Source organism: Ursus americanus, chromosome 29, assembly GCF_024610735.1.
Source record: "Ursus americanus isolate L20-20 chromosome 29, mUrsAme1.1.p, whole genome shotgun sequence".
Classification (NCBI taxonomy): domain Eukaryota; kingdom Metazoa; phylum Chordata; class Mammalia; order Carnivora; family Ursidae; genus Ursus; species Ursus americanus.
This window is the reverse complement of record NC_142155.1, coordinates 5,780,583-5,807,695: the sequence shown is the minus strand read 5'-3', so window position 1 is coordinate 5,807,695 and position 27,113 is coordinate 5,780,583. Positions and strand designations below refer to the sequence as shown.

The 27,113-nt window shown below is 37.1% G+C and overlaps 1 long non-coding RNA gene across 5 annotated transcripts in view; it reads right to left on the bottom strand.

Annotated features, from left to right (window-relative positions):
• Positions 1–27,113, bottom strand: part of LOC123796523 (uncharacterized) — a 580,540-nt gene that overhangs the window by 509,536 nt on the left and 43,891 nt on the right. For all 5 annotated transcript variants that reach the window (XR_015722242.1, XR_015722241.1, XR_015722243.1 and 2 more), the window contains exon 2: positions 11,874–11,927. This is a non-coding gene — a long non-coding RNA (uncharacterized LOC123796523). The remainder of the gene's footprint in view (positions 1–11,873; positions 11,928–27,113) is intronic.

Here is a 27,113-nt window from a genome sequence, read left to right as displayed (position 1 = left end):
AAATTGATTCCAAATTATAAAATCACAGATAAAAGTTCAGAAAGCAGCACAGTGTAGTGGTACCAGATAACTTGAGTTCGATTCTGCATTAAGCACTTATTAGATGTGTGCCTTAGCATATTTTTTAACACCTCTGTGGTTCATTTTCTTTGTGTGTAAAAGGAGAATAATTGTAAGTACTTTATAGGGTTAATCATAAGTATTATATGGATACATACATATAAAGTCCAGTAGTTCCTGGCACATAGTAAGTACCATAAATTGTGTTTGTTATTATTATTACTACTATTATGAAATAATAAAAGAGACTGCCCACAAGCATTTGGGGGAAAAAAGTAATGATCATCAGCAATCAAAATCTATTCATAATAAATTATCTTTTATTTTATACAACTACCAATTCAAGATGTACACACCTTGTTCATTCCTTCTTTTGAAATTTCAGTTTTTACCTGTGGAAAACAAGCTAAGAGAAGGAGTTTACTTCCATAATTTAAAAGGTTTTTTAAAGGGACCTAGGAAGATAAAGTATTAATTCAACAATTAAAAAGCCTGAAGCCTTTAACCTTGAGCACCTTGTTTCTTGCTTACTGATCACATGTCATATACATTCATATTAAAGCAGTCCGACCAGCAAGAAAATGCCTTCAGTCTCTCATAGAACAAAGATCCCTCCAAGAACTCCAGACTCTGAGTGAAGATTAAGATTAAGAAAATAATATTCTATTATAATATATGACAATTGTCAATAAGAAGAAAAAACAAAAGGGAAGTGGTGGTATCTAAAAAAGGCAATATTTTCCCTTCTTGCTTGCTTTTTTATGTGTTAGACTTTGTCTTAACTTTTCCTGTAGGCTCTGAATTTATCCATATGTCAACCTTACATATTCAAAGCACTGATGTCTGAATAAAGAAGTGCTTCTGTGTGCTTGTGCAGGTATGCATTTTAAACAAAACTGGTTTTCTTTTCTTTAGATCCTGAATTCTCAATAATTAACTTTCTTTCAACAACTCTGGTCTGAGCAAATATGCGAGCACTGCCACCTACAGGTAGCTACTTATTTCAAGGCAGTCAAGCCACAGAGATTGCTGTGACATTTGTATGCCTTTCTAAAGTGAAACAAGTAACACACAATTGAGCATTATGGCTGAAGTTCTGAAACCATCCATCAACCTTATACTCTCTTGAGAAGTAAGTAACGCAAGAAAAACTTCCCTGAAACTCTTCCACAAAACTTCCCTTCAGTCTTGCTTATAGGATCCTTAATCTTTCTTCCTTTTCTCTTGTCAATGGCTTTCATCTTCGTTGCTATCCCCTTTTACAGCATATTTTCTGTAAAACTTATTCTAAATTATAACAAGTTCTATTTTTATTTATTTATTTGACAGAGAGAGAGACAGCCAGCGAGAGAGGGAACACAAGCAGGGGGAGTGGGAGAGGAAGAAGCAGGCTCCCATCGGAGGAGCCCGATGTGGGGCTCGATCCCATAACGCCGGGATCACGCCCTGAGCCGAAGGCAGACGTTTAACGACTGAGCCACCCAGGTGCCCCCTATTTTTAAAATTACAAATACGGATTTGACTCACTAGTGCCATCAATTATTCTTTGGTCCTTTGTCTTTAATTAGATGATGAATTTTATGTGAATTTTTTCTCACGGATTAAAAAAAAAAAACATTCAATTCTATTCTGTTTCTCTGGTCAGTCTCCAGACACTAAATATCTATCAGCCTAGCAGGACTGGTAGGAGCCTTGGGTGATGCTGAATTCTAGAATCTTCTACTGACACTCGCACACAAACCTTTCATAAAAGAGTAAAATAACCCTAAAAGGCATTCATATTTGGCACCTTGTCTACACACTCTTGTTCTTTAATTTCTTCTCCTAAAACCACGAAATATAAAGATTTACTATCTCTTCCTTTTCCACTTTACCTTTTTAAGCAAGGTTATTTGGCCTGAACTCACCAATTCAGCAAAAACAATCACCTAAAAGCAATACTAGATTGTGTCCTATGATATTGCCTGCATCTTTCATTAAAGAAAATTGGAAATACAACTTATTGGCTATCATTTTCCAGATTGTGTTGATAAAGTACAGGCTTTGAAATACAGTAAAAGTTCTTATGAGCAGAGCTAGCTACATATTTTGTGAGGCCTAGTGTAAAACAAAAGCATGGAGTCTCTTGTTCAAAATACTGAGGAGGGGGACTACTGAAGTTATTAAAATGTACAGTTTTTCCCTTTTTTCCATGGTCTCTCTCTTAACTTGTTATGGTGTTTCTTATTTCCTACTTAATGCCATTCTAAGTTTTTAAAAAATTAAAATTTTAAATTATTAGTCCGACTCCTACCATTTACATTTACCTTATGCAATAACAGTTTTTAAATACAAGACCATGTAATGATATGCAGAATCATTGAAATTACACAATTGATATAGTTCATTCTTAGCAGAAGAGTGGAAATATTACATAAAACTAACTTAACTGTTCTTATTTCATTTTTTGGTACCAGTACATTCTACCAAAACTTTCTACCTTCGGCTTAGTATTAAGTAAGGAAGGCCTAAAAGGAAAAGGAACTATGGGTTACCCTACCTTTCCTTTTCTTTACTATCATTTCTGGCATAATTGGCTAATAGAGAGCCAACACAGTGTTCCATGGTCATTTGTGTTTCTCAGAATGCCACTGCCTTTCTTCCACATTCAAAGCAGATGCTGCTTCCAAAAAAGTGTGGTGTCTCAGGGCTGCCAGCACCCCTACTTGGTCAGAGGCATAAAACTTAACCTTGTACTTGTCTGAGTGTCACTGAACTCCCACACATCGTTCATTCACTGTAATTCTGTGTTCGTGGAGCATGTTAGTTCCATTACGTCAATGGAGTGGCAAGGTAAGGTGGACACACATGTTAAATGTACCACCTCTGTGCAATGCACGCTCTATTGTCCCACTGGACTTCACTTACATAACACAATCTCAAAGATAAAATTATTAACAATTTCAAGACAGTGACAATAGAGCATTAAACCAAGCACTGGGCCCTTCTGAGTATAGGGCCCTGTGTGACTGCACAGGTCATAAAACTAGACCTACTTATAAGATTTATTAGGACAGAAAAAGTTTCATTTTTCTTTAAGAAGAGGGAGGAACAGAAACTATATTTATTAAGTATTTACTATGGTGCTGAGCACTAAGTTAAATCCTTCATATATTCTACCTTATTTAATCATCAAATAATATTTTGGGGTGGGTATTTTTAACCCCATTTACAGAGGGGCCATATTGGTGAATTTAGGTGCTAAGTGATGTACCCAATATCTCTTATCTAAAAGGTGTTGTTAAGGAGATCACGTATTGCGTGGTGCACTGGGTGTTGTACACAAGTAATTAATCATGGAACTTTACATCAAAAACTAGGGATGTACTGTATGGTGACTAACATAATATAATAAAAAATATTATTAAAAAATAAAAATAAAATAAAAGATGGTGGAGGGGTGCCTATCAGCTCAGTCAAAAGAGCGTGCGACTCTTGATCTTGAGGTCATGAGTTCAAGCCCCATATTGGGTGTAGCGATTACTAAAAAAATAAATAAATAAAAACTTTAAAAATTAAAATAAAAAATAAAAGGTGGTGGAGTAGGGATTTTAACCCATATTTGGCTGATCCCAAAGCCCATCACATCCCACCAGTTCCTCAAAAAACTTAGTTCAGATTTTGAATTACAAAATATTTTTAAATTGTTACTTTCATATTTCATATATATACATATAGTATAATATATATTATATATACATATATATAGACTAATAAGACCAAGTATGAATTAATAAAATAGCATGATTCACAGACTTCAAACAGTATCTCATCTAGGCTTCTAGTTTAATACGAGAGGCTAAGAACACACATTTATGGACATGGGTGGCTCAGTTGACTAAGCATCTGACTTCAGCTCAAGTCATGATCTCAGGCTTCTGGGATTGAACCTAATGTCAGTCTCCTGGTTCAGGGGGAGTCTGCTTGTCCCCACTCATTTTCTCTCTGTCTCTCTCTCTCTCAAGTAATTAAAATGATAATGCTTTTTTTTTTTTAAAGATACAAGCTGCCAACGGCAAAGAACAGAGTGGAAGCTATCAGGGAATAAGCAATTTCAAAAATCAAACGAAAATGCACAAAGAGGCATGCAGTATGAATCCATCTATAAAGTTCAAAAATAGGCAAAACTAAATAACTGGTGTTTAGGAATACATACTTAGATGATAGAACTATTTTTAAAACCAAAGGAATGATTAATACAACCTGCAGTGTAGGAGCGATCTCTGGATGGCGAGGGGAAATATGACAAAGAGAACACAGGAGCCTCTGTGGTGCTGCTGCTTCCTTTCTTACTGGGGTGAGAGGTACATGGGTATTCATTCTGTTATATATTTATAATATATAAATCACAAAAATACTATTTTGAATGTATATTTCCCCTCAAATGATTAACTTATTTTTTAAGGTTTTATTTATTTATTTGAGAGAGAGAGAGAGAGAGAGCGAGCATGAATGGGAGAGGGGCAGAGGAAGAGAGAGAGAGAATCCCAAGCCAACTCATGCTGAGCACAGAGCCCGATGTGGGGCTCAATCTCACCACCCCCAAGACCATGACCTGAGCTGAAACCAAGAGTTGGATGCTTAACCAACTGAGCCACTCAGGCACCCCAAATAATTAACTTCTTAAAAAGATACTGTATTGATAAAATAACCACAAGACAGTATGTACAAGACAGTACCAGATAACAACAGCAACAACTTTTGGAAATTAAAATTTGATTGTCAAATAAAATTCAATAGAAAAGTTAGACAATAAATCTAAAGAAATCTCCCAGATTACAATACAAGGAAACTGAAACATGAGAGAAAAGATAAGAGATGCAAAGGATTATTCCAAGACATCCCAGTAAGAATTTCAGAAGGACATATAAAAAAGAAAGAAGAGGGGAAATTATCGCAGAAGTGCTAATAGATAATTTCTTTAAAGATGGATCTGGTCTTCAGACTGAAAGGACTCATTCTGTGCCCAGGACTTAGAAATGTCCTAGTAAAATGTCCTACCTCTGAGGATTAAAAAAAAAAAAAAAAAAAAAAAAAGCTACCAAGGAGAAAAGAGAGCTTATCTGCAAGGGAATGGGAATCACAGAGAATCATCAGAACATAGGACGGGTAGAGGGGCACCTGGGTGGCTCCATCAGTTAAGCGTCCCACTCTGGGTTTTGGCTCAGGTCGTGTTCTCCAGATCATGAGATGGAGCCCTGCATCGGGCTCAGAGGGGAGTCTGCTTGAGCTTGTCTCTCTCCCTCTCCCTCTGCCCCTCCCCACACTTGCACTTGCTCTCTCTCAAATAAATAAATAAAACCTTTTAAAGAACATAGGATGTGTTCTGGTACAAGGCCTTCAAAATTCCCAGACAAAATGATTTTTTTATCCCAGACTTCAATAGCCAACATAATAATCACTCATAATTCATAATAAAAACATTTTTGAACATGCAGGAACTCAGAATTTTACCTTAAGTGAAACTTTCCTAGGAATAAAAATGTATTTTAAGGGAATAGAAAAGTACTCCATCAAAACAAAGAAGAAAGAAGGTCTAGGGCTCCCCCTCCCCAGATAATGATTCCCACCCCAACAGAGTAGTGAAGGGAAATTCCAGGCTGACACCACATAGCTATTTTAGAGAAACCTAGTAAAGACTGGAGCCAGGGTAGGAGTGGAATGATTCAGGGAAAAATGAGAATAAATAAAATAGATAATATGGTTGGGAGTTTGGAAAAACTTGAGGATAAAACAAAGACATTTGGTAAAGTGTAGAAAGGAGAATCTATTTGAACAGAAACATTTTCCATTGAGTGGCACAGGGGTAGTAACTCAAATTCCACAGACAAAGAACTGTGATACTAGCATATCACTTGGCTCTACAATGAAGCATTTGCACGTATGCCTGTGTCCATTCTGAACCTTCAGGAAGCAGTGGTCAAGTCACAGAAGTGCAAGAGATGTACTAGGAGGGGATGCCCATGAAAGATAAAGACAAGAGGGAGTGGGAATAAGCAGAAAAGCTTCCAGTATTCAATAGAGGCCTGATACCTATAAAAGGAAAGGAAGAAAGGAGGTTTGAGTAAAAAGAATCCAGACTCTGGTACCACTCAAAAAAAATAAAAAATTAAAAAAAAAAATAATAAAACACTCAACCAGCCCAACAGGGAGCTAAAAAGCAAAAGTTGCCTTCTGCATGAGTCTCATGTTGGGCAGCAATGGCCGGCACTTAGAAACTCCACCATGCTCAATCACTGGTTATAGTTGCCCAGAGTCAGGGAGAGTGTATACTCGGCTTGAACGCTTTCACAGATCTCAAAGGCACCACAGCTGACTGCACTCCTTGCTGCAGAAGCTCTCTTAAAAACACTTGAGTGGCACTCTTCCTCCAATATATACAATATTCTGACCCAGACCTCAAAGGACTACCACCTCAAGGCTGTATCCAGTTATTGCATCAGCTCAAAATCCAATTGTTTTCAATGATATGCATTCCTTTGTTGCAAGTCCAGATATGGTCTAGCCATTTGCTACCCCCTCCAAAAAAAATAAAAGGAGGTGGGGTAGTTTCTTATCCAATATACCAAATCATAGGGGAGATACAGCATAACCACAATAAAAGCTATCTAATTATCAAATATCTTTAGTGATATAAAATACATTTTATGTACAAAAACCTCATGAAGGTCACTCATATAGATTATTTGCTTATTTACATTTGAATAACAGTCATGGTGCTGAATGCCTCTCAGACTCATTGATAACTGGGACTGATTGCTCTAGTATCCTTGACTTCTTGCCTCTCCCCAGTAGGGTAGCTATATCTGCACCAAGCCTTAGGACAGGAAACAAAGGCAAGTTCAAGGACCAAAAGGGTTCATGATAATAGATAAACCAGATTAAAAGTGTATATAAGTAACTGTGTATCTTTAAAATTATTGAATATGGGGCATATTTTTATGACATAAAACTTTTATGTGATATGTATACTTAAATTAAAAATTAATCTTAAATTTGAAAAAATAATGTTCCTACACTGTAAAAATTCCAAGAGCTTATAAGGTTCTCAGTTAGCCAACCTAGAAGCCATCAGTTCTGCTGTCTACTTGTCCATTTTTCTCACAGGCCTCTGGTTTTGCTCTCTAGGGGTTTCTTTCCTGTCCATTATCCTCCTTAGATACATCTGAAGTGAGCACAGCTTTCACAATCTATTTCTAACCAGTGTAAGTTTGCAGATTTCGATGTTGCTTTAGAGGTCAAAAAAATCACAAGCTTCTGCAGCCCGGGCATTTGGAGTATTTGGCAGTAACATTCCCTCAAAAACTCACTAGGCTTCTAGTTTTTTTAGTTTTCCAGGGATAAACACAGCCAAACGCAACCACAGATGGTTGCAAGGCTTGAGGACTGACATTTTATTTACTATCTCTGTGCTATGCCTACAACACTCTCTGGCACAACCAGCAGCCATTGGAAGCCGATTGAGACTTAAGGGGCAAGGCAATGCCCTTCAGCTCATCTCCTCGGCTAGAAAGGTTCCCATAGTCTGACAGTGATGCTTGAAAAGGTTTGAGCCCTATTCTTTATCTTTTGCTTAAACTGACAGTTTTATAATTGCTTGAATTTGAATTACAGAATCAGTTGACTTTTTCAGCTGGGCAAAGCCCCAAATTACAAAACCCCCAGTCATCTGAGATCGCCTCAGGCACAAAGTCTCTCAGCAGAGTTATGTTCCTTTGCATTTCTGCTGGCAAACTAGCTAGTTCTAACCTGAGTTCTCCTCTCTGTTGTAGCGCCTTCTGAAAGAGGTAAGGAACGGTCAACAGACATTGAATTTTTCCCGCCATTTCCCCCTAGAGAGTTATTGGCTCACTTGGCCCATAAGCTGCTACTCCAGATATCAGAGGTATACTTGCCACTATTTTGCTACACCATTAAAAAAAAAAAAAGCCATCTTTTTTACGCGGTGCAATGTCTCTATATCCTTGAAACCATGAAACAAATTCACCTATTTAAGTTTTTGTTATATGCAGTACTCCATATGCACATAATAAATTTTAAGTTAATTAGGATATAGGTTTAGCTGCATGAAATAGAAACCTGAGTTAATGTACCTTTGAAAAGATAGATCATTTCTCTCTCACATAGCAGCAGGATAGAAGTAGGGGGGACAAACAGTATAGCCCCTTCCTTTAAGGTCATGTCTTTGGAAGTATGACATATCATTTTCCCTCACAAACCCTAGGCTAGAACATATCACATAGCCACAGTTAAATGAAAGGAAAACTGGGAAATGGATGGCCATGCACCCCTCTAAAAGTCCCAATGTTCTCCTGCTGGAGAGTGAAGGAAAAATCCCTGAGAGAGAAGGGGTGGCAGGAATCAAGAATAACCAGTCTCTTCTGCCACTCTTCCCCAAGTCTTGTCCCCTATCAACAGAGAACATCCAGACTAATTCTCCTAAGACAAAATTATCCCCATAATTTGCTTCACCAAGACTAACGAATCTTTATTGACAAACACATAAAAAATCGACAAAAAAATACTAGAAATATAAGTAGGTAAGTAAAATTATCTTTAATCTCTATAAGCATAGAGTAGACCTAATAATACTTGAGTATATATTCTTCAATGAAAAATATGATTTCAAACATTTCAATGAGCATTCCATGCACAGGGTTTGAATTATCAGAAAATTATTAGAGTATTTTCTTAAGCAGTGTTAATGATCTTTCTTACTTGTATCTAACAGGACCTCATCAAGCCTGCTAAAATTCTTCTCTCTATACTACTTTTACCAAGGCATATACTTAAGCTGATTTCATTCTTTCAGGATTTGCTATAGACAAATTCATAGCTTTCAGAAGTATAGTGACAAATGACACCCATCTATAGTCATAAAAAAAAGCATATAGTATTTTTATGTGTTTCATTTTTCTAGTCTCTGGGTTATAAGCATCAATAATATAAATTTTCAAGCAAAAAGGGATACTTATATACTATATATGTTTTGATATGTTTTATAGTCTTCACAATTTCTGGCAAGGGAAAATAAAACATATTTTCTCAACTTTCAAATAAAATTTCCAAAAGATGTATTTTCTCTTTAGAATGTTAGCCATTAAATTATATCTACCCCTTCTTATCTACATCAGATTTGTAATGAAAATAAATGGAGAAATAAATTTGAAAAAAATTTGAGCTCTTGAAAGGAATAGCATTAGTAACATTATATAAAGGTGAAGTACTATTTTATTTACAAATTCAAGATTTATTTTGAAATAGAAGTCACTCTACCTTTGTATTGGATATATATAGGTATTCCTGATCATTACTTTCCATATCAGTAAAAATCAGATTATTGATTTCTTCCCTTTTCTCTGTACAGTATCCTCATATCCAAAGTATTTCACTGATGATCTCTTCTTTTTATTAAGAAATAACACATTCCACTGAGTAAATGGCCACCCACTTGTTTCAAAGGGGGAAATCACAGATATGACGACTGCTCATGAAAAACTTAAAGGGACTGCACCCACAAGACGCAGCAGAATTGCAAAAATGAACATGACGCATAATATAAAATCAGGAGGCAGTACTATCCTAATAAATGGCTCTATTCCATGATTTTTGACTTATCAAACTGTTATAACTAACGTAGTATTTTTCATATTGGCATTTGACAGTATTAGAAAACCAGAGAAAGAACTGATTCCTAGGCAAAATGTCAGTAATTATTAAATCCCGGTGATAAGTATATGGGTATTTGTTTTATCACACACTAATTTACTGTAGGTTTTTTTGAATTGGCATAACAAATAGTTGCTTTATTCCAAGTTTCAATCACTTCCATGTCATCAACTAATAGCTCCTTCCCAGCCAGAACTAGGACGAGCAAAGGAATTCACTTTATCACTCTTATACCTATTAAAAATGAATAGTCTGAAATAGTATCTGATTTTAATTGAATAAGCCAACTAATAGATTTCTAGATAAGGGAAAGCCCTGCCTTCTTTATCTCTTGTCTCTGTGCAATTTCTGTGATCTATTTCAAGAATACATCACACATATTCATTTGCCCGAGCAGTCTCTAATACTCTCCAATATCATTTACATCCACTCCTCAAAAGGATTTCTTGGGTACTTCTAGGTATAGGTTCACAGATTTCTATATAAGAATACATGCTTTTCATAGATATATATTTCTTCTTGCCTTATAAGACCTTTTCTTTTGATAGTCATACTGAAGAAAAAGAGGGGCAAGACAGAGGTTTTAATCAAATGACTTCAACTGGCCACTCAAGGAATATCTTACACCTTAAATTTATCTTTAAAATAATTTTAAATAGTAACCATTTATTGAGCACTATTGAGTATTTATTGTCCTAGCTCTGGGCTAAGCACTTTAGTTGCATCTTTTCATTTAATTCTCATACTAATAATGACACTATGTTTACTCTATCTGGAGAGAAAATTCTCCTATTTCTCAAAGATCCAGCATTCATGTTATTACTGTGTTTTTGCAAAATTTAAGAATTTACAGTCATGTTAGCCCTAGTCACTGGGTCTTATCTGAGGTCACTTTCTTGCACATTCAAAACCTCTTCATTTCCATTTCCCCTATGACCCTTCTGCACTAGCCTCTGTCTCGCTACAAAACTGCTTAGGCCTATCTACCCACATCTGTTTAGGCTGCATAATCACCCTCCACAGATTTCTGTTGTTTGTCTTATCCATTGTGCTCCTCCAACAAACCCTCTTACTGCCACCCTCCACCCTGGGCTGCAGCCAACTATCTTTTATATACAAAGTGGATGAACACAGACTTCAGTCTCCCAAGGATTTCTTCATGGACTGTTGTTGTTAGTTCCTCGAATCCATTTTTATCTCTTGGTTCTGCAGTTTCTCCAAGGTTGATTTAGGGGGAGCAAGCTAACCACCCTGGCTCATTCATCATCTTCATAAGAACCAGAAACCTTGATGTTGCTTATTTGTTTATAATTAAATGCTACACTTAGGGATGAAGCCACCATTTTTGTGAAATTCCAAAGTCACGGGACAGTGCTTACATAATCAAACCCAGAGCCAACTGAGGCCACGTGATGAGAGGAATATCCCTGACAAGCCTGTGGACAAGGCACACACAACACGAGCAGTCAGTCTGTCTACATGATCCTCCCTTGGACCAGAATGCACTTGAAAACAACACAAAGAGAATACACCTGAAGTCACTTGTCTTCTCTGCCTACCGCAGGCTGCTGGAAACACACATATCAATGCTCTGAGCCACTCACAAAACTTATAGTTTTAAGTCCTGGCAGGTAAACTTTTATAGAAGAAGCATCAAATAATTTTCCTAGGTCTTAATACCTGAAAATCTTATATATTAAAAGGGGAGAAACTCTCTTCCCCACTGCATCAGCTGCACATTGTCCCTAAGCCTCTGGGGTCCCACTTGGCCCAAATATACTGCAAAAGCCAGAGCCTGTGTAATTCAAGATTGAGCTGCAACAGCTGTACATCATAGGTCTGGGACTCTATTACTGTTACTGTGGTCAGAATTTAATGAAACACCCTCCACCCCCTGCCACCTGTAGCTATAGCCTTGCTAAGGTCTGCACTGCATGGCCTCCATACTTATTGAATCCAGGTTAGTTCCCTAATATTTGCCAAAGATGCAACTCTCACTTTTATTGAACATCTCACTTTTGATTTAGACAAGGACTGAGATATATTTACTTAAAGCAAGTTTGGTCCATATTAAAATAACTACTTATATAAAAACAGCCACTTACCAATGCGCAAAGCTTCCATAAGCTGTACCACATCCATCAGGATGATAGCTGCACCTATAAGGAGTGAAAGAAGAGACTTAATAATTAAAGCCACAGACATTAAAAGGATAATAAATAAATATTATGAGCAATTTCATGCCAACAGATACAAAAACTTACAAGAAACTAGATGAAAATCCTTTTAAAAAAATACAGCATACCAAACTACCACAAAAAAAAAAAAACAAAATCCAAATAACCACATAAGCTATTCAAATTTGTAATTATTTCCCATAAAGAAAACTTCAGTCCCAAATTGCTTCATTGGTAAATTCTATCAAACATTAAGAAGAAATAAAACCAATATTATACAATTTTTTTCAAATAACCTAGACAGAGGAAATACTTCCCAACTTCTTTTATGAGATTAGAATAATCCTAAATCCAAAACTGGACAAGAACATTACATTGGGGGGGGAGGGGCTTACAGATTAAAATGCTTGAGAACAGGAAACAATAAAACTAAAACACAACATATGGAATGGAAGAAGATAACTGCAAACGACACATATGATAAAGAGTTAGTATCCAAAATACATAAAGAACTTATAAAACTCAACACCCAAAAAACAAATAATCCAATTAAAAAGGGGGCAGAATAAAATTAACAACACAAGAAACAACAGGTGTTGGCGAGGACATGGAAAAAGGGGAACCCTCTTACACTGTTGGTGGGAATGCAAACTGGTTCAGCCACTCTGGAAAACAGTATGGAGTTTCCTCAAAAAGTTAAAAGTAGAACTACCCTATGATCCAGCAATTGTACCACTAGGTATTTACCCAAAGAATACAAAAATACTAATTCAAATGGATATATGCACCCTGACATTTATAGCAGTATTATCAACAATATCCAAATTATGGAAAGAGCCCAAATGTCCATCAATTGATGAATGGATAAAGAAGATGTGGTATATACATACAATGGAATATTACTCAGCCATAAAAAAGAATGAAATCTTGCCATTTGCAATGATTTTGATGGAGATACATGGTATTATGCTAAGCGAAATAAGTCAGTCAGAGAAAGACAAATACCATATGATTTCACACATATGCAGGATTTAAGAAACAAAACCAACAATCATAAGGAAAAAAGGAGAGAAGCATACCAAGAAACAGACTCTTAACTACAGAGAACAAACTGATGGTTACCAGAGGGACAGTGGGTGGGATGGGGTCCAACAGGAGATGGGGATTAAGAAGAGCACTTGTTGTGATGAGCAATGGGTATCCTATGCAAGTGCTGAATCACTAAATTGTACACCCGAAACTAATATTATACTGTATGTTAACTAACTGGAATTTAAGTAAAAAACTAAAAAAAAAAAAGAGAGAGAGAAAGAAAAGAAAAGAAAAAACACGTAAGAACATAGACATAGAAATCCTCAACAAAGTAACAGCAAATTAAATCCAGCAATATATAGAAAGGATAATAAAACATGACTAAATGATGTTTATGCCATGGGAATACCTAATCAATGTAATTCCCATTACCATAGTAAAAGAGAAAATGTTGAACAATTCTCTCCTAAGATCGGGAAAAAAGTATATGCTTTTACAACTTCTATTTCATAGTATATGGGAAACAGTTTAAAAAGACAGAATGTGTAAGAGAAAGACAGAGACACAAATTGAAAAGGAAAATGTAAAACTGCTTATTCAAAGATATGATTGCACAGAGATTTCAAAATCCTAAGAAATCTATTTTTTAAGATTTTATTTCTTTACCTATTTATTTATCTGAGAGAGCGCACACGCACGTGCAATCACGTGAGCTCAAGCAGAGGAAGGGGCAAAGGGTGAGGGAGAAGCAGACTCCCTGCTGAGCAGGGTGCCCAATGCAGGGCTCGATCCCAGGACCCTAAGATCATGACCTGAGCTGAAGGCAAAGGCTTTAACCGAATCAGCGGCCCAGGCATCCCTGACACTCATTATATTATTTGCATGCCAGCATTCAAGTGGCACAGCAACCCTATGACCTAGATGCTGCGATTATTCCTATTGTGCTGGCAAGAAAACTGAAGTTTGGAGATGTCTGTGGGCTTGCCAAGTTCATGACCAGTAAGTGGAGAAGGTCCTTTGCCTGCACAAGAGCTCTGTGAAACCGGTACAGCAGTTGTTAGGTAAATCTTGGGAGAAGGGCAAGAGGAGAGTTCCCTGACCAGATTTTAAACTTCTATATGGCAGCTCCATTTATTCATTTTTTTTTTAATAGAAATCTATTTTTAATAGACTTTATTTTTCAGAGCAGTTTTAGGTTTATAGAAAAATTGAACAGAAAGTATAAAAAATTCCCATCTGCCCCCTTACACTTTCACCTATAGTTTCCCCTATTATTAACTTCTTGCATTTTGTGGCCCGTTTGTTATAATTTTTGAACTGATATTGATACACTGTTATTAACTAAAGTCCATAGTTTACATTAGGGTTCACCCTTTGTGTTTGACAAATACATACTGTTGTGTATCCACCAATGCAATATAATTTAAAATAATTTTACCACTGGGGGCACCTGGATGGCTCAGTCGGTTAAGCACCTGTCTTCGGCTCAGGTCATGATCCCAGAGTCCTGGGATCAAGCCCCACGTTGGGCTCCCTGCTCAGTGGAGAGCCTGCTTCTCCCTCTCCTTCTGCCCTACCCCGCACTTGTTCTCTTTCTCTCTCAAATAAATAAAATCTTTTAAAAAATAGTTTAAAAAATAATAATTTTGTCACCCTGAAAATGTGCTCTACTTATTCAGCGTTCCCTCCCACGAACCCCTGGCAACCACTAATCTTTTTACTGTCTCCATAGTTTTGCTTTTTCCAGAATGCACATAGCTGTAATCACAGAACATATAGCCTATTTGGATTGACTTCTTTTACTTAGCAATATGCATTTATCCATGTCTTTTCACAGCTTGATAGCTCCTTTCCTGTACTGCTAAATAATATTCTATTGTAGGATATGTCAAAGTTTGTCCACCCAATAATCTATTGGAATGCATCTTGGTTGCATTCAGTTTTTGGTGATTCTGAACAAAGCTGCTAAAAACATTCATGTGCAGGTTTGGGAGTAAATACCTAGAAGCATGGTTTCTGGATCATATGGTAAGCCTACATTTAGCTTTGTAAAGAAACGTCAAACTATCTTCTAAAGAGGCTGTACCATTTTGTCTTTCCACCAGCAACGAATGAGATTATCTGTTGCTCCACATCCTTGCCAGTATTTAGTGTTGTCAGTGTTTTGGATTTTATCCCAGAACCTATTTTTTTAAATTAGATCTAACAAGTGAATTTAGCAAGATTGCTGGATTCAAGGTCAGTATACAAAAGTAAATTGTATTTATATATACTAGCAATAAGCAATTAGAAAACATTTAAAAATACTATTGATAATAGTTTTAAAATCCTTAAGAATAAATTTAATGAAAAATGGATGAAACCTCTACATTGAAAACTAAGTATTTCCTGAGAGAATTTAAGGAAGGCCTAAATAAATGGAGATATATGCCATGTTCATTAATTGGAAAACTCAACATTATTAAGATATCAATACTTTCCTAAATTCAGCTACATATCCAATTCAATCCCAATCAAAGTCCCAGGAAGACTTTTTTAAAGAAACTGACAAGCTCATTTTAAATTTATATGTAAATTAAAAGAATCTAGAATAGTCAAAGCAGTTTTGAAAAAGAACAAAGATGGGAGATTTACACATCCTGATTTCAAGGTTTACTATAAAGCTATAGTAGTCCTTACAATGTGATCTTGGTCTAAGAATAGACAAGTAAATCAATGGAATGAAATTGAGTCCAGCCATAAGCCCACCTGAAAATGGTCAACTGATTTTCAACAAAGATACTAAGGGAACTCAGTGAAGAAAGAAAGGTCATTTTAATAAATGGTACTGGAACAACTGAATCTCTACAAGGGGGAAAAAAATAAAGAATTCTGACCACTACCTCACACCATGCTCAAAAAAAGTGGGAGAGTACTTCATGACTTTGGAGTAAAGAAAGATTTCTTAGACCAGAGCCCCCAAAAATCACTAACTATAAATTTAAAACATTAATAAATTCCACTTCATCAGAATTAAGAAATGTTGTTATTCGGAAACACCATTATGAAAATGAAAACACAATCACAGACTGAGGAGAAAATCTTCCCAAAATATATACCTGACTAAGTACTGCTATGATAAGTATATGAAGAATTCTATGTTAATCAAGCCTTGATCAAAGAAACAGAACCACAAGTGTGTGTGTGTGTGTGTGTGTGTGTGTGTACATGTGCATGTGTGCACACATGCAGGAAAAGAGAGAAATTTTTATTATATGAACTGACCTCAAAAAATTATGGGAGACTTTCTGTGAATCGGTTGCCTCTATACCCCATACATGAGATCAGCAGATAAAACAGTTGGGCAGTAAAGTCAGATGTGAAATGAAGGAAGTAAGGACAAAGGAATCTGCATGCTTGGGTTAGAAACCCCAAGGACAAACTGGAAACCTTGTAAATCTCTCACCACTTTCAAGTTTCTAATTTCAGTGATTAGGAGATGGATTAGTTTGCTAGAGCCGCCATAACAAAGTACCATAACAAAGTACTAAAAACTGGGTGGCTTAGAAAAGAAACTTATTGTCTTAGTTCTAGAGGCTAGAAGTCAGAGATCAACGTGCCAGCAGGTTGGCCCCTTCTGAGGGCTGAGAAAGAATGTGTTCTCTGCTTCTCAGATCTTAGCTTCTGTGGTTTGCTGGCAATCTTTGATGTCCATTGGCTTCTGCTGAACCACTCTAATCTCTTCTTTCATGTTCCTACCTACAGGTGTTGTCCCTGCAGCGTACATGTCTGTCTGTGTGTCCAAACCCTCCTTTTTTATAAAAACACCAGTTGTATTGGATTATCACCCACCCTAATGGCCTCACTTTAGTTTGATTACCTCTGTAAAGACCCTATCTCCAAGTAAGGCCACATACTGAGGTACTGAAGATTAGGACTCCAACATATCTTTTGGACGAACAGAATTCAACCAGAAACAGGAGACAAACGTGCTCCTGGCCTAGGATTCAGGGTCAGGTAAAGAGAAGCCTGGCTGGACAAAAGGAGCTACAAGTTGGCTGCTGTCTCAGGTTGGCAAGGTAACGAGCAAATAAGCAACAATATGCTGTTTTGCTCCAACTTTCCACAAATAAAAAGAAGATGGCTGTTTCTTCACATTTGTGTCCCAGATTCCTTGCAAATTTCCTCTTGTGGCCTCCACTAATCAGAACTACGGACAGGGAATCCTGGCAGGATTGTAGTTCCAATTTAGGTAAGTTGCCATAACACAAATGCACAGCACATTCATACAACTCAATGCAGACAGAATGGAGCTTTTTAAAAATGGATAAAATGTTTTAGTTGACCTTTTACAATATGATATAAAAATAGCCAGTGAACACATAAACAGGCATTCACTCTTACTAGTCTTAAGAAAATGCAAATCAAAATCACAAGATAACTACCGACTAGCTAATATTAAAACAAAAAACTGGTAACATCAAATGTTGATGGGGATGACTTTTTAAGTTTATTTCAACGTGAAACACATACAAATATTTTATCCATCCAATATTTTAAATAGAACTTTATATTATAGTAATTCATAATGTTAATTTGCTTTTATATCTTATTCTCTTAACTACCAAGTAAAGTGGGCATAGCGTGGCTAGGCAGAATAATGGCCTCCCAAAACGTCCTCATTCTAATCCTCAGAACTTGTGAATATGTTAGACTACAGGGCAAAGGGGATCTAAGGTTGCAGAGGGAAGTAAAGTCGAAAATCGCCTAGCTTTAACATAGAGAGATTATCCCAGATTATCCATTTGGGCCCAGTATAATCACAAAGTTCCATAAAAGAGGAAGAGGGAAGCAGAAGAGTGAGGGTCAGAGAAAGATATAATAAAAAATAAGGTCAGAGAGATGCTACAGTACTGGCTTTGAAGGTGAAGGATGAGGCCAAAAGTCAATAAATGTGAGCAGCCTCTAGAAGCTGGAAAAGATAAAGAAATAGATTCTGTCCTAGAGCCACCAGTATAGAATGAAGCCCTGCTCTCATCTTGATTTTCGCCCCTGAGGCCATGCAGATTTCTGACCCATAAAACTGTGAGATAATAAATTTGTTTTTAAGCTGTTAAGTTTGTGGTAATTTGTGATGACAGCCATAGAAAGCTAATATAAGCAGATATTATTATGCTCATTTTATATATAATAAAGTCAACACAGAACCCAAAGAAATTACAAGCAGTAAGACCCACACTTGGAACAGGTCATGGCTTTCTGATAAGGAAGTCATATATATTTTCACTCTCAAAACGTCATGGACTTGAACTGAAAAAATATAACATGAGAGTACTTGAAACAAATACCTGCTCTGTGCAAAGATATGTAAGCTATCTAGCCAAAAATTTCAGTTTAAAAGATTTAACTCAGGACCTAGAAGACATTACAGCCTACCACACGTATCAACAATCTTAAATAATTAAAAATTAATTATGTTAATGAATCTTCCCTAGCTTAATGCCCAGAGTCTTGGTTTGTAAGATACCAAGTAAATGACCCTGACTTTTTTCAAGATTTGGAAAATGGCTCAGAGAAGTAAAATGCTCTACACAGTAGGTCAAGTGTCAAAGTTAATACATCTTTTTGAGAAACTGACTTAACACATTAAATTATGAAGCAATCTAGAATATCCTCTAGGGCTTCTTCTTATTCTCAACAACATAAATAAGTCAGTTTAGAAGTAAATAAATATAAGGGAAGGAATAGCAGCTCTACATTTCAACTCCATGGGGCATCATTCTCCTGAAAAACCCTAACCCTAACCCTTAGAATTGTGTAATGCAGTGTCCCTGAGGGGTCAAGGATAAAAAAATATTTTTTAGGACAGTATATTGTTCTGCCTGTCATACTCATGAACTCTGTCCTTATCTATAAAAGGAAAAGGTAGTCGGTTAAGCACTGTGATTTATGGAAGGAAGAAGGGGAAGTCAGAAAGTATGAAATTCTACCTCAAAGCTATTTTTTTGGATTGAGGCTCTTTTAACTCCAAATAACTTTTTATTACTTTTATTAGTAGTAGTACTTGCACAAATACTACTGATTTATTGTAGAAAAATTTTAAACACGAAGGGAAAAATTCATAATTCTATCATTTATAGGGGCTTCTTCCAGCCTCCTTTAGATAGTACATACCATCAACCACACTAGATCTCTTCCCGTAGTAGTTGTGGCCTCTGTGGTTACTGAGATGATGATGTCCTAAGAGATGTTATTGTCCTCCTGATGCTACTGTGGCCTCATACGGCAGGCAATGACATCACCAGTCAATCTCAAAGTATGTATTTTTTTACCACAACATAGGTGTACATCAAGAAATCACTTCTCAGGGCACCTGGGTGGTTCAGTCAGTTGAGTATCTGACTGTTTTTTTTTTTTAAGATTTTATTTATTTATTTGACAGAGAGAGACACAGCCAGCGAGAGAAGGAACACAAGCAGGCGGAGTGGGAGACGCAGACGCAGGCTCCAAGCGGAGGAGCACAATGCGGGGCTCGATCCCAGAACGCTGGGATCACACCCTGAGCCGAAGGCAGACACTTAACGACTGAGCCACCCAGGTGCCCCTGAGTATCTGACTTTTAATCTTGGCTCAGGTCTTGATCTCACAGTCGTGAATTTGAGCTCCACATTGGGCTCCATGCTGGGCTTGGAGCCAACCTAAAAAAAAAAGAAATCACTTCTCATAAAATAATACTTCCCAATTTTCCTGAGTCCTGCCCACACAACTCCTACCCCTACAACTCCATATTTTATATTATTTGATAGGGATAGAATCTTTATCAGAAGAAACGAAAGGAGTCAGGAAACTTCATCCCCAATTCAGAAATGCTTGTGTTCGAGCATCACCTTCCATGTTCTTGAGAGCTCTTGGCCTCTAGTGAGGTTTAGTATCTTCCCCAAAACACTTAAGCCACGCTTTAATGATACCTCAATACCAAGGGGGAATAGCTGGGATTCTATTTCATGGCCAAGATCAGTACTATATTTTGTTCCTTCTCTTATGGAATATTCCCCACAGTCCATTCACACCTCTCAAAATAAGGAAGAAAAGCCCAGCCCTGGAACCTTGGTTCCACCTACTTACAAGTGGATGAGGCTGACTACCTACCCGTTTAATAAAACGACACACAAACTCCCGCCCTTCTCTAAATACTTCCACGACTAACCTGCTAAAAATCTAAAATTCCAATCTCTAGAGTCATTCTGGTATTGAGAACCTTCACCAGAATGATTCTGTTACAGTGCAGTTGATACCTGAAAGAGACAATATAATCTATATAATATTCACCAGGAAATAGTTAAATATGAAAATCTCTACTTTTCCCTGAGCATCTGTTGGATCTGCAGAAGGGGACAATAAGGTTTGGGGTCCATCTTCTTGCTACAATTTGGAGGATCACATACATACACACCAAACAGGAAGTGACTATTTCAACCAGGAGGGATTTAAACAATCTTCCCATTGATACGTCTCCTAGAGCCTAATTGTAGCAGAGAATGCAGATCTTGGTAGAACACAAAAAATGCAGCCACCAGTAAGAGAAGGAAGAATCAAGACAAAGAGAACCTGGGCTACAGTGAAAACTGAAGGGCCAAGAAAGCCATAAAATCTTTTTTTACATTAACAGGGAATTAAGCTGCCTAAAATTTTCAGACCATAAAAAAAAAAAAAGCATGAACTTTGAAATTACTGACAGAATCATAGTCTGTGGGCTGACAGCAAATAGTAAGGAATCTAAATGAAAAAACAAAACCCAGTGCAAGCATCACAGAGCAAACTATTACGGAGCACACAAAAGATATCAGAATAACTAAGACAACACAAGATATGGACAACAGACCAGAACAGAGACTATTCCTTGGGCACAGGTATCCAGGATGAACTGAAACATCACAACTGAATGTATTTGCTAAGTTAATGCACATCAAAATGAGCTTAAATTAATGCTCAGCACTCATTCCAGAGTCTAAGTGTAATCACTACAAGATTCTGGGTTGTCTTCGTAAAGTTCTTAGTTTTAAATCCCAACAAATCTTCAGTATTAAAACATCAGCATGAAGACAGACCTGTTAATCACTGGAAGTCACTCCAAAAGAGAACAGGAAATAGAAATGCAAACTCCATCTCCAAATACGAAATGAGAAAAGGGCTGCTAAGTTCAGCAAAAGGTAAACTGGAATGTGGGAAACTTTCAAAAAAGGACTTTGTCTGCAAATCTCAGATAAAGTTGAAAAATCTTAGTAATTCAGTTAGTGGCACACCCAGAGGAACAAGAGAGAGGGGGATGACTGAGGAATCACAAGTTTAGACAAGCAGTATCATGATGAGGCAAAGTGGAAGAAATCTCCTCTGTAATGTGAGCACATCTGAAGTTACTTGGCTCTGTTGGCTGAAGTGATATAAATATTAATAGAAGTCATATGCACTTAAGCTTGTTTTATAAGGAAATTAAGTAGAACTTCCTGGTCTGGGGGAAATTCAATTCCTCTAAAGATGTGTAACAACTAAATAAGAGCCAGCACAAGATTTATATGAATATATTACTAGAAAAATGGAGAAAAGGAGCACAAAATACAAATGACAGATAAAGGATATTCATATTAATGTTGCCATGGGATAGATGCAAAACGTAATTAAATATAAACCATGGATATAAAACACTTAGTAAAACAAATGTCTCTATAAAGCAAGACTTCAAAACAGAATTATGCAAGGTCAAGGAAGATAGTGAAACAAGAGAATTAAAGATAAGTTTGCAAATGCACAAAAGAAATCAGAAAGAAAAATAAAGCCATTCCATAAATTAAGACCACAAAAGTCAGAGAGAGAGAGAGAGAGAGAGAGAAAGAAAGAAAGAAAGAAAGAAAGAAAGAAAGAAAGAAAGAAAGAAAGAAAGAAAGGGAGAGGGAAGACGGGCACATGGAGAGTAGGACTGAAAATTATTTTTAAAAAAAGAAGAAACAGCTGAAGGGAAAATGATTAAAGAACAGAAGGAAAATGATGGCTGTAGAAGGCAAAGGAAATCCAACATACATATAATTAATATTCCTGAGAGAATGGAAATAAAGGGGATGGAAAATATTAAAAGTACCATTCAAAAGAACTTTACAGAAATAAAATAGCACTTGAATCTACAAACTGCAAAAGCACATCATGTCTCTGGAAAAACTAACACAGAATGATCAACGCCAAGACACATCTTAGTAAATGTATCCAGCAGAATCCATCAAAAGATAGAATCCATTCAGTAATTTCATCAGGGAAAGCTTAATATAGGGAATTATTAATTGCAAGAGAGGACTGAGTTAATAAGGAATTGGCTAATGAGAAGTAAAGATAACTCTACAGAATACAGGAATAGCAGATATAAGTATCAGCCACTATCCCTGGGGCTGACATAAGCAGCACCCCTTAACCCTGCACCAAAACTAAAATCCAGACCTTGTTGCAAAATACATAACTCTGACTTCACTGGATATTAAAGAACTTGCTGAAAGTCCACCCTCTGGGGAAACTATCTACAGTAAGGTTCTATTTCTACTGCAAAGTTTCCCAAGAGAGTGCCAGGAGAAGCCATTCAAGGAGAGGTGTCCTGCTGGTGGCATTTTACTGAGAAGTCACTGAAAACTACCAAGGGAAGTTGCTGGCCACTGGGTGCTGCTGACCAACATGTTACAGGAGCCAGATATAGAGGAAGCAGGGGACTATGGGAGCCAGGCAGTGGAGAAACCATCCAAACTGCGGAAGCCAAACACCAGAAAAGCTGCATGTTTAAGAACCCATGTTCTAGAGAGGCTGCCCATGCTGCAAAAGCCTGGCACTGAAAAAGCTGCTCGTGCTGAAGGCAATGGGTATTAGAGAAGCTACTGGTACTGAAGGAGCTATACAGCTGTCCGTGCTGCAAGAACCAGGCCAGGAGAAGCCATCCATGCTGCTCAGCACTAGAGAACCCATTTGCCCTTCAGAAGCCCGGCCAGAGAAACACACCTTCTACTCCTGTGCTCTTCCTTCACCCTTCACAGACAGAACTCAATATCATGCCATCTGGCAAAAGAGAAATATTTAGAGTTCTCCCTGGGGCCTGGCAACCTGCCAATGGGAATTGTGTAGATACTTTAGGATGGGCAATGTTGTTTTCATGTCCAATTCTTCTTTTCCATATTTGGAATAAAATCACTCATATGAAAAATCATTTCTTCATAAATTCCGTGGAGTTTTCTTTCTTTAGAAGTAGAGGAAATGGAAAATGTATGAGAGAATAGAATAGTAAAAGATGTCGTTGTTTAATTAAACTGATAATAAAGGTTCTTTCCTAAGTGTGAAACTATCTTCCCAATAGCTAGTTGAGAAACGAAAATCCTTCTATGGCTGATTTCTCTGTATTACTGGCCTATGAGGTGATCTCAGTATAAATTCCCCTTTCATTGACTAAGTTTGTCTCTAAGGGTACTCAGGAGAGTTCACTTCCACTGAAAAGAACCCACAACCAGGGACAAGGTTCTTGTTCCAGACATGCTGGCACCTGGAATATTGAGAACATTCATAGAAACAAAAATATAACACTAAATTTAAAACCAAAAAATCTTGCAAAAGTCAGTGATTTTCTTATTCTTTAACCAAGAGATTGAGAGGCCAACAGAGTCTGATAATGTTGCTTTTAAACAAGACATTTTTAAAACACAGCTGGGCTACAAAACCCAAGTTTGAACACTATTTCACATAAATTAATTAGTAGAGTTTAGATATTGATAAAAGTCTTACTGAGACTATAGTGTTAAATTTGGGGAGTTTGTTACAAGAAATTTTGAGGAATGATATAGAAAGGTATTATTTTTTTATGGTTACAGAAAAAGAATAGTAGAGTTAAAAGGTAAAGCACAGATTTAAATCTGACTAGTTTCTTTCCTAAAACTGGGTTTGGATTTATTTTCAATGTAATGTTTTAAAGAATATTCTCAGCCTTCAGTTTTATCAAGGAGATTCTAATTGCTGTACCACTTAAAATGAAGCATTTGAGCAAATAAGCATTTTATCAGAAAAAGCTTTTTCACTAAGCTTGCTAATTAGAGGTTTACAGTCCCCAGCTTTAGTCAGAATCTATTAGCCAGCATTAAAACAAAGAAATATCTATATGGCTAATGGAATGAAAGTACAAACAAAGAACGGAATAAAAAATTCTAGTTTTTATACTGAGACCTTAGGGGCTTATAATGCTGTGCCTCTACCTCTCCAACCCCCAGATACCTAGGGACTGCCAGAGAGATGCCAAACGGATTTTGGACTAATTCTGAGTTCCATCATCATGTTTTGTACTATTCTTATCAATAGTTATTTAGACTGTTGAGACATAACACATGATTTAACTGATCTTTAAAATAATAACTTATATTTACTATTTGTCTTATTTGGTAGCTATGTTAGATAGAAGCTAGATATGAGCAGTGGAAGGAAAGCCCAAGGCAGAGTCCCAAGTCCTTGAGGGGGAATGACAGACACATGAGCTGGAGGCAAGGACGGTGATTAAGTGCTTATACATTAGAAGCCTGGGAGTACAACATCCTGTCCTGTGGCTTCCAAGACCTGGGGACTCACAGAAAAAGAGCCATGGGTGGAGAGCATGTGCTCTCCTCTTCCACCTTTGCCCCAGGGTAACCCATCATAATGCATCTCCATTGGGTGTAGAGATTACTTTAAAAAGTAAAAATTCTTTATTTAAAAAAAAAGTGTTCTCTCCAGCCTCTGAACTATAGCACTGCTTCTATACATTTCACATGGTGTGTAAGACTATATCCTGTCTACATGTCTTACCTCTTCCGCTACACTATAAGCAATTTCAGGGCAGGGTTCATGGGTTACAGATTTTTCTTAGCCTCTTATATAACACAGCATCATGATTTGCAGATATGAGATGCTCAACTAGTATTTTTGAATCAGAAAATAGTTCCCCAAAAAGGATCTTTAGGACAATACTTCTTGTCTCCAAGCAGGCAGAGTTTAGTCTAACAGATGAAACCTCACAGGAAGGGAAATCCAGACACCACTGAACCAGTGCCCAGCCAAATCAAATGATAAAAATCAGTTATACAGATCCTGAATTTGAAATTTTGATATTTTGTTCATTGTGAATGTTTAAATGTTAACTTCGATTATTCAGATTATTCAGGTTATTTAAATATTGCATTAAAATACTACTCATCTTGATATCTGTGGTTTTGACATCTCCTTAAATTTTGCATCTCACTCACCCCACTCTATTCCCAGCCCTCCAGTAGTCTTAATCAGTAGACAGTAACTTCAGGGATCCAGGCTATTTGCCCATTCTCAGTATGATGCTGACCATTGTGTGGGTTAGGAAAGAGCTAGACAGACTACCAAATTCTCAGGCAAAGCTTATATACTGTAATGTTGAACTAGAGTGTTAGTGCAGTCCTACAAGCACTATGCCAAGAGGGAAGATGGTCAGGAATGTGAGACTCAAAAGCCCCAGAAACCACCAGGATCATTCCCGGCACAGTGGAAACATTTCCACTGGGCCACAAGATTTTCCTTTCAGGCCCAACCAGATGGTAAACTGGAACTGTGGCTATATTTCTTGCCCTAGAAAGGAATGGTTCAAGAACTCAGGCAAACATGTATTAATATAGGGCGTCTATCAGTAAATATAGACAGGAGTACCTATAGAAGACATGGTTGATAAAGAGAGGGATACCCTTTCTAGGGTTTGGGTTTGGGTTGTGTGTGTTATTTCCCTCTCCAAAGAAGATGACCTTAACTCCTTACATCTTTACACATATGAGAAACATTCAAGTCTTTCGCAACTTCATAATCCACAGTTACCCATTATAGTTTATAGTTTATACCCATCTTTTTATAGTTTACTGTTATAGAGTTTAAAATAAAATTGAAGCACTTAAGTAATATGATTTTATAACCACGACAGTGAAGAGATATCCAAAGTTATTTACATCCCAAACCATCATTGTCTTAGGCCTGCTGACCTCCATTATCAGACTTAGCAGATGGCTTTTTAAAAATAATTTTCAATATTTATTTATTTGAGAGAGAGAGAGAGAGAGCGTGCACATGCATGAGCAGGGGGAGGAAAGAGAGAATCTCAAGCAGACTGCATGCTGAGCACAGAGCCAGATGAGGGGCTTGATCCCACGATCCTGAGCTCATGACTAGAGCCAAAACCAAGAGTCGAACATGCAAATGACTGCACCACCCAGGCACTCTTAAATAATTTTTCAAAATGAATTTATTTATATCATCATGGGAAATATTGAGTCCTAAATGCTAAGAGAACAAAAAAGCTTCTTCACATGTTCTTTTTTGCTCATTTACTCTTTAGAGACAGAGAAGATCTATTGGTAGATTCTGCTTAGGTCATCCCTTGGCATTTATTTCAGAAATGAAAACAACTGTAACCAGTGTTCCCAGGTTTCAAATTATTCTTGGTCACCTTTTCTTTAATGTCCTGGATGATCTATCACCCTATTTGCTTGCAGAAGCCCATTCTCTTTCTCTGATGTTTCTGAAGATACTCAGAGCCAACCAATCATTTACCATCTTTCACTCAACAATTTTAGCTTCAACTCCATCTATCTCCCTATACATAATGCTGCTTCACCCAAATGTCTATCAGTTGTGAAATGAATAAATAAATTGAATACAGTCACAACATGGAATATTATACAGCCATGGGAAAGAACAACTGCAACTACATGCAATAACATGGATGACTCTCAAAAACATCAGGTTTGGCAAAAGAAGCCAGATACCAGTGGGCACATATTGCATGAGTATACTTCTTTAAAATTAAAAACAAGCCAAACTAATCTTGGATGGTGGTTACTCTTGAGGGAGCTGTCATACCTGGAAGTAGGTAGGCAGGATCTTCTGGGGGGATAAAAATATTCTGTTTCTTGACGTAGTGAAGAGAAGGGCCATATGCACCCCAATGTTCATAGCAGCAGTGTCCACAATAGCTAAATCGTGGAAGGAACCGAGATGACCTTCAACAGATGACTGGATTAAGAAGCTGTGGCCCATATATACAATGGAATATTACTCAGCTATCAGAAAGAACGAGTTCTCAACATTTGCTGCAACATG